The sequence below is a fragment of the Dipodomys ordii genome, unplaced genomic scaffold (assembly GCF_000151885.1).
Source record: "Dipodomys ordii isolate 6190 unplaced genomic scaffold, Dord_2.0 Scaffold8, whole genome shotgun sequence".
Taxonomy (NCBI): Eukaryota; Metazoa; Chordata; class Mammalia; order Rodentia; family Heteromyidae; genus Dipodomys; species Dipodomys ordii.
Window position 1 is genome coordinate 25,415,671 of NW_012267224.1, and position 8,885 is coordinate 25,424,555.

The window sequence follows — 8,885 nt, forward strand, 5'->3', positions numbered from 1 at the left end:
AACCCCGGAACCGCGCCGGACACCCGCTCTCCAGCCTGCCTTCTCCCGTGCGCCGGGGAAGCCCGGGATGCCCGGGGCGGCCGATCGCCCCGGCCGGCGGAGCCGGGAGCCCAGTGCTGGCCGGCCCCCTCGGCTTTGCCTCCTCGAATGGATGTCCCCGCCCTGTCCCCCGCAGCCCCCCCCCAGGGGTTCGTTCTTTCTTCCTTTTCCTTTCTCTTTTTTTTTTTTTTTCTTGTGGAGGACCTTAGGGGCAGAGGTGACGAAGGCCAACTTGTAGTTTCTCCCCAGGGCTCATGCCAGTTGGCACCCACGGGAAGCTGAGAAGTAGAAGTAAAATGGGGTCAGGACGTGGGAGTGGAGAGAGCCCTCGCCAGCAGCCGGCCGGCTGCCCGGTACAGGATAGGATTCCGGGTCTGGGTGGAGGCCCGCGGCGGGGGCACTCAGGCGGTCTGTGGCATTCGCAGGTACAGAGGAAAAGTTCAGGTTCTGGGCAGCACTAGGCATTGTGCACCGAGTGGAAAGAAACTTTTCCGCATGCTCGAGGGAGACATGTCCCCTTCCCTGGGACCAACCTGGCTTTGGGATGGGTGCTGCTTGGGCACAGAGCCAAATCCAGGACCTCGCTTAGACAAGTTCCACTTCCGCATGCAAGGCTACAATTCAGTGCTTTCAACCGAAGAGCCGGACGAGAGGGACGTGATATATTCTAAACCAATCCACTAATGACAGAAGACAGCTACTGCAATCTAACCCAGGCAAACGGACCACGGGGAAAATAGTATTAATAACCGTTAAGATTTCAGAGCCATTGATTGCTGATTCTCCTAAGACCTGGAATGGAAACAGAAGACCCACACTGCTACCTGAAGGCTTTGGGGTTTATATCTGTACTACATTTTTCAATAGATACAAGGACTAATATTCCCAACGATGTTAAGTCATCCTACCTAAATTCTATTTCCAAATAGGTCTAGTGCCTCCAGTGTTCCAGTGTTCTAGATCGGCGCCCTTCCAGCAGGATGGAGAGGCCTTGGCCAGCCACTCCAACAACAGCTAAGTTTGATAACAATATGCACTTTGATTTCTTACGATTAGTCATGACATTCTTTACATTCATACTCTTCTACCGCGACTCTTGCAGGTTGTAGACTCTGACCTCCTTTTGCAGATCCGTAGCATAAGGCTTGGCGATCATGCATCCCACTAGTTTACTAACCAGCACCATTGGGGAGGAAGAGAAGACAGCCAAACCCTATGACAAATTAGACATGCCCACAGAAGTTTAAAGATTTGAGGGTTGTCACCTAAGTGCAGGAGCAATTTAAAGGTTACAACTTGGACTTTTCCTAGGGATGGGATGGGATGGGATGACCCTGAAGATGCATTGTACTTAAATAACCTGACTTCTGGAATTGAACCATTTTATACAACTACTTAATAAAAATAAAACTTTTAAAAACACCTCAGGCCTCTGAACTCAGTTTCACAGAAGATCCACTAGAAAGGCATTGGTTCAACGCTTTAAATGTTATGAATGTTTTATACCATGATAAAGTTCACTATTTTTCCCAACATGGCCACATGAATTGCGAAGCCTACAGAATGGAAAAATGCCCTCTGACACAATGAAAACTAAACTGTCTCTGCTTCCAAGTAGTCTCTTCACATCAGCAAGAGAACAGGATCTTTTCATGCCTTCTAACAGCCTAAAGTGTTCAATGCAGACAACCAGACTGAAACTCAGGCAGTCAGTCAGTTCCATACACAACAAATCAATTGAACAGAGCAGAGTTTGTCAGCTTCATGAATGATTAAATACATTTTACACTTCCACTGCATTGGTATTCACAAGTCTAAAGGGGAGAAAGCTTGAGTTGAAGAATTATAATGTTAGCGTTAGTCAGTGAGGAAGCATTATTCTGGGAGTGGTAAGAGGTAAAATTTTGAAAATGATACTGGCTGATAAGAGAATTTTGAGTAAAAGTGTCCCATGTATTCAGATCCGCTGGTACAAAGGCGTAAGAAGCTAGGATGGAAAACACAGGGGCAAATGGAAGAATGGACACTGCATAGCCTTTATGAATTTGAAGGAGGCAGTCACTATAGTGCTGTGCCCCCTTACTACGCAGGGTGGTCTCTGGCATCAGCTGAGAGGTAAGCTCTACCCATCTGAGAATAAGCTAGACTCTACCCAAAGGTAAGACCAACAGCTTGGTAGTCGCCTAGCTAGCTATCATTCTCCTTCCCTTGTCTACTCTGGAGAACTTCCTCGCTCTGGCTTTCAGACCCTGGGGCTCCCTCTAAGTTCAGGAGCAGTTAGAGGTTACCAACCCCAGGCTTCAAAGGAAGGGCCAGGATCCAGACCTGCCCAATGAGAGCACATCATGACCCAGACATGGGGGTTGGCCTCAACAAAGAGGAAGTAATACAAACTGAGCCGATAAGAGTCAACTCTGGGGGGCTGGGAAGGTGGCTCAGTGGCAGAGGACTAGCCTTACATGAGTAAGGCCCTAGGTTCGATTCCTCAACACCACCTAAGCAGAAAAAGCCAGAAGTGGCACTGTGGCTCAAGTGGTAGAGCGCTGGCCTTGAGCTGAAGAGCTGAAGGACAGCACCCAGGCCCAGAGTTCAGGCCCGTGACCAACAACAAAAAAAAGAGTCAACCCTGGGACTTCCGGGGAGAGAAATGCCCTCTTTCCTGAATTTACTGAGTGACTATGATGCTGATGTAGAGCTTTCATCTTTCCACTGATTGAGGATGCAGGCAACACAGTGAGAAGGAGCTGAGAATGAAAAAGAGATCCTACCATCATTTATCCAGTTGTGGCCCAATCTAAATCCTGCACTTTTCAGTAACTCAAACAAGTAATTTTCATTTTCCTTGGCTCCTGCAAATTGGGTGTCAGCTACTCAACACTGAAAGAATTGGAATTCACCAGTGTCTCCCTCTCCCTGAACTTCATGAGGCCCATTCTGTCTCCTCTCTCCTCTGCCTGGAAACCCATCTTTCACAGTCTGCCTCCTCCAAAAGGCCTTCCTAGACTGTTCCTTCCAAACATCCTGCCTTACTCACCCCACCAATGAACATCTGCATTCAGGTGGCCACTAGTTTTATACCTTGCTAGTTTCCTGTCTGCTCCTCCACTTTAGTGAACATCCACTCACCTTTGCAGAGCCCCAGACAGGAGAGAGATGCTTTTGTTATATTGTTAGTGCTATAGCACTAGTATTCATAAATACATTCACCTTATGTAACTCAGCATGGAGGCCGTGGGTGGTTCAGCAGTAGGCTGCCATGACTCTGTCTGACCATGGGCAAGTTTCTCAACCTCTTCATGCCTCAACTTCTTTGTTTATAAAATGAATACTCAGGAGGCTAAGATCTGTAGATCCTGGTTCAAAGCCAGCCAGGGCAGGAAAAATCCATGAAACTCTTATCTCCATCAGAAAACTGGAAGTGAAGCTGTGGCTCAAAGTGGTAGATCACTAGCCTTGAGAAAAAGAGCTCAGGGACAGCACCCAGGCCCTGAGTTCAAGCCCAATGATTGACAAAACATAAGTAAATAAAATGAGGACAATACAGAAACCTTCAGAGTACAAGTTGTTATTTCCTGCGAAATATGCAAAGCATCACTTTTAGAACAAGGTTTAAGAAACAATTAATCTTGTTGACTTTGGGCAAGTTTCTCAACCTCTTTATGCCTCAACTTCTTTATTTATAAATTGAGCACTGAGGAGGATGAGATTTGAGTATTGCAGTTCAAAGCAGGCAGAGTAGGAAAGTCCTATTGTATAGTCCTGTGGAAGAAGTAGTATTGAATCCCTCCTATTAGAGGAGAGAAATCTGAGGCTCAGAGAGTGCATTATCTCTAGTGAGGCCTTTGAATTCTATTAAGGGCTGAGAATTGGGTGAATAGGTTAAGATAGACTCCAAATGGGAATAGTTCATAAATTAAAAGGAGATGAGGGGACAGGCTTTAAAGATTCTGGCTCTGCGCCGGGCGCTGGTGGCTCACGCCTGTAATCCTAGCTACTCAGGAGGCTGAGATCTGAGGATCTCGATTCAAAGCCAGCCCGGGCAGGAGAGACCGTGAGACTCCTATCTCCAATAAACCACCAGAAAACCGGAAGTGGCACTATAGCTCAAGTGGTAGAGCGCTCGCCTTGAGCTGAAGAGCTGAGGGACAGCTCCCAGGCCTAGAGTTCAAGTCCCATGACCGATCAAAAAAAAAAAAAGATTCTGGCTCTGAAGGGAAGGAAGAACAGGCAACAGACAACTGAAGGTCTCAAAAAGTACACCCAGTAGGGGTGAAGTGTGGTTGGGGAGGGGGGAAGGGGATTTCTCCCTGGTCTACTTGGTCTGGCTCTGCCTATCTCTTCCAGCTTTGACGTCAAACACATCTAACCAGACTCACAACTCATCCCCACCATTTCTGTTCTAAGTCCACTGATCCCTCACAGTTCACTACCATAGAAGTCTGCTTTGTCTCATGTTCCCTAGGAAGTTCTAATCAAGGATCACTTTTGTTGTTGTTGTTCCTGGGGCTTGAACTCAGGACCTGGACACTATCACTACTATTTTCAACGCTAGTGCTCTACCACTGGAGCTTCACTTCTGGCTTTTGATAGTTGATTTGGAGAAAGAGTCTCACAGATTTTGCCTGGGCTGCCTGAACTCGATCCTCAGATTCCAGCCTCCTGAATAGCTAGGATTACTGATATGAGCCGTTGGCACCTGGCCAAAGACCACTTTTTTGAGATCTCTTTAGAGATCTAGCATTGGGTCTGGCACAGTGTTGTGTCTGGCACCTACACAGAAGGTTCCCAGATACACAGTAGGTCCTTATTCACCTGGAACTCTTGGCTTACAATATCAGAACCATTTTATTCACCATCTTGCTTCCTTAATAGTTTTCTCTCTGCTCTGAGTTCTGGGCTGAACTATATAGAACTGGCCATCCTAGCAGATGCAGGAGGGGCGGGGCTTAGGGAAATCATGTGAGGAAGTTGAAGCAACAGGGCTTCCCTAGAAATAAGACTCCCTAGAAATAACAGGATTTAAGGGGAGATCTCTGACAGAAGCTTGAGGGAAGTGAAGAGATCAGTGAGTTTGTCTAATGATTTGTTCCTTTCACCAAGATTATTAATGCGATGTTTGTCATCAAAATGTGTAAGGTGGTCTGGGGGTCCTGGTCTAGCAAACAAAAGCAAGGCCTTCAGACCACATGTCCTAGGGCACTCCTGTAGTCACAGCTAAGTGGAGGCCTTAAGTAGGAGGATCAAAGTCCAGGCTGGTCTCAGCAAAAAAAAAAAAAGCAAAATCCTACCTGAAAAGTAACTAAAGCTAAAAGGGCTGAAGGAAAAGCTCAAACAACAGAGCACCTACTTAGCAAGTAAGTACAAGATCTAAGTTCAAGCCCTAGTAAAAACAAACAAACAAATAAAATTGGGAGTGAATTGTAAGACTTGACGGGAAAGTTTTAAGAAAATGCTAGAAGTGGAGAGGGTCAAGTCTTTACCTTTTCTGAAGAAACTACATAAGGCAGTAAGCAGGCAGGATTACACTGACCATTACCTTAAGGGGATTTGACTGCTCTGCTTGCTTCTAGGTCCTTCAGAAGGATAGGCACATAGAAGGTGCTCCATAAATGCCTTGGTTGATTGAGAGTCTGACAGAAACATTCGAGTTAGCAGAACACTAGAATAGTTGGGTCAGATTTAGTACAGGGGCACTTACATTCCTTATGGTCCACAAACACAACTTTCAGTAAAGAATAAGTTGTTTCTTCTGGGTAGGCTATCCCGCCATACCCTCCCAGCCCATGTGGAGTCATTTTCATCTCAACAACCCCCAACCGGCCAGCAGCAGCTGGTAAGAGGCAAAGACACAGAAGATGCACTTGAGGCCTTTTTCCCTCAGCCACACAGCATTTACCTTTCTCCTCTTTGGTCCTGTTCTTTGGGGAAGCTGTAAATCATGTGGCCCACTGAAAACAGGGTAGGACTATGCAGAATCTTCTCACTGTGCTATTTTGTCCCAAATCAGGTCAGGTTTTCACTTTTCCATTTCTTCTCAGAAAATAGTCAGGCGGGCACACTGAAGTTTTTACTTCAATGGCCTTACAATTGTCATTATCCTGCTGATGGCTGAGGTGTTCCATGCCCTGTAAAGCACCATACAAATGCTAGTCACCAACTGTGTTACCAGTGGCTAGACAGAAGTAGGCCATGAAGAACTGATGGGGCAAATGATGCATGCATTTGGTAAAACATTCATTCATTCATTCATTTTGATGCTGGTACTGGGGCTTGATCTCGGGGCTTCACATCTGACTTGGCTTTTTTATTCTGTCTCTCTACCACATGAGCCACACCTTCACTTCCAGCTTTTTGCTAATTAATTGAAGATAAAGAATGTCACAGATTAGCCAGGCTCGGGTGGCTCATGCCTGTGATCCTAGCTTCTCAGGAGGCTGAGATCTGAAGATTGTGGTTCAAAGCCAGCCCAGGCAAGAAAGTCCATGAGATTCTTACCTCCAATTAACCACCAGAAAACTGAAGTGGTGGGGCTGGGAAGGTGGCTCAGTGGTAGAGCGCTTGCCTTGCATGCCTGAGGCCCTGAGTTCGATTCCTCAGCACCACATAAAGAAAAAAGCCAGAAGTGGTGCTGTGGCTCAAGTGGTAGAGCGCTAGCCTTGAGCTGAAGAACTGAGGGACAGCGCCCAGGCCCAGAGTTCAAGCTTCATGACCGGACCAAAAAAAAAAGGAAAACTGAAGTGGTGCTATGGCTCAAGTGGTAAAGCACTCACCTTGAGCTGAAGAGTGTAGGGACAGCGACCAAGCCCAGAGTTCAAGCCCCACAACCACCACCAACAACAACAAAATAATTTCACAGATTATTCTGCCTGGGCTGGCACCATGATCCTTAGATCTCAAACTCCTAACCAGTGAACCATCGGCACACTGGCTTTTTTTTTGGCCAGTCCTGGGGCTTGAACTGAGGGCCTGGTTACTGTCCCTGAGCTTCTTTTGCTCAAGGCTAGCACTCTACCACCTGAGCCACAGCACCATTTCTGGCTTTTTCTATGTATATGCATGCTAGGAAAACACTCTGCAATTAAGCCACATTCCTAACCCCCAGCTAAAAATTTTTAAGAATTATTAGGACTTGGTAAGTGGGCTTAACAGTCTCAAGAATACGAATGGATTCAAATGATGACAAATGGTTTAGACTGTTTTTGATAAAATTCTGGTTCAATTGGAACCATTTAAAACCACTGTAGAAGTTTCCATTTTAGGCACATTACACTTATTGCTATTCAGACTTATTGAATAAAAGAATATGGTAAAGCATTTGCCTATCCTGTGAGAGTCTTGGGTTTAACCTGCAGGAAATGCCATGAGACTGTTATCTCTAGATACCTCAAGTGGTAGACTGCCAACCTTAAATAGAAAAGGCCAAGTAAATGTATGAGTCCCTGAGTTCAAGTCAGTATCAGCACCAAAAAATAAAATAAACAAACAAAACAATAATAAAATACAAGATAGACAAATACTCAGAAACTATAAGCAATTACAGAGAAATAGCCAGTAAAAACCAATGTAGCCAGGCACTGGTGACTAATGCCTACAATTGTAGCTACTCAGGAGGCTGAGATCTGAAAAATAATGGGGTTTGGGAAGGTAGCTTAGTGGTAGAGTGCTTGCCTAGCATGCATGAAGCCCTAGGTTCAATTCCTCAGCCAGTTCATACCACATAAACAGAAAAAGCCAGAAGTAGTGCTGTGGCTCAAGTGGCAGAGTGCTAGCCTTGAGAAAAACCAAGCTCAGAGACAGTGCCCAGGCTCCGAGTTCAAGCCCCAGGACTGGCAAACAAAAGCAAAAGCAAAAACAGAAACAAAAACAACCCGGGCAGGGAAGTCCATGAGACTCTTATTTCTAACTAACTACCCGAAAAGCTGGAAGTAGAGCTGTGGCTCAACTGGTAGAATGCTAGCCTTGAGCATAAAAGCTCAGTGACAGTGCCCAGGCCCTGAGTTCAAGCTCCAGGTCCAGCACACATACATAAAAATCAATGTAAGATGGGTACCAATGGCTCACACCTGTAATACCAGCTACTCAGGAGGCTGAGATCTGAGGATTGCAGTTTGAAGCTAGCCCAGGTAGAAAAGTTCCCATGAGACTCTTATCTCCAATTAACCACTCAAAAAACAGAAATGGTGGCCATAAAAGAAATGTAAATCAGGGGCTGGGAAGGTGGCTCAGTGGTAGAGGGCTTGCTTTGAATGCATGAGGCCCTGGGTTCAATTCCTCAGCACCACATAAACAAGAAGAAAAAAGCCGGAAGTGGCACTGTGGCTCAAGTGGTAGAGCACTAGCCTTGAGCTGAAGAGCTGAGGGACAGCGCCCAGGCCCAGAGTTCAGGCCCCATGACCGGATCCCCCCCTCCAAAAAAAAGGAAATGTAAATCAAAACAACACTGAGATTCCACCTCACCCCAGTTAAAATGGTTATAATCAATAAATCTAGTAACAACAGATGCTGGAGGGGATGTGGCCAAAAGGGAACCCTCCTGCACTGTTGGTGGTAGTGTAAACTTGTTCAACCACTCTGGAAAGCAGTATGGCGGTTCCTCAAAAGACTACACATTGAGCTCCTTTATGACCCAGCAATCCTACTTCTGGGCATTTACCCAAATGATCACCAACAAGGCCATACTAAGGCTACTAGCACAGCTATGTTAAATGCCACATTATTCACCATAGCTAAGATAATGGAACCAACCCAGATGCCCCTCAGTAGATGAATGGGTCAAGAAAATGTGGTATATATATTTAGTGGAATTCTATGTTTCCATCAGAAAGAATGACAGCACCCCATCTGTT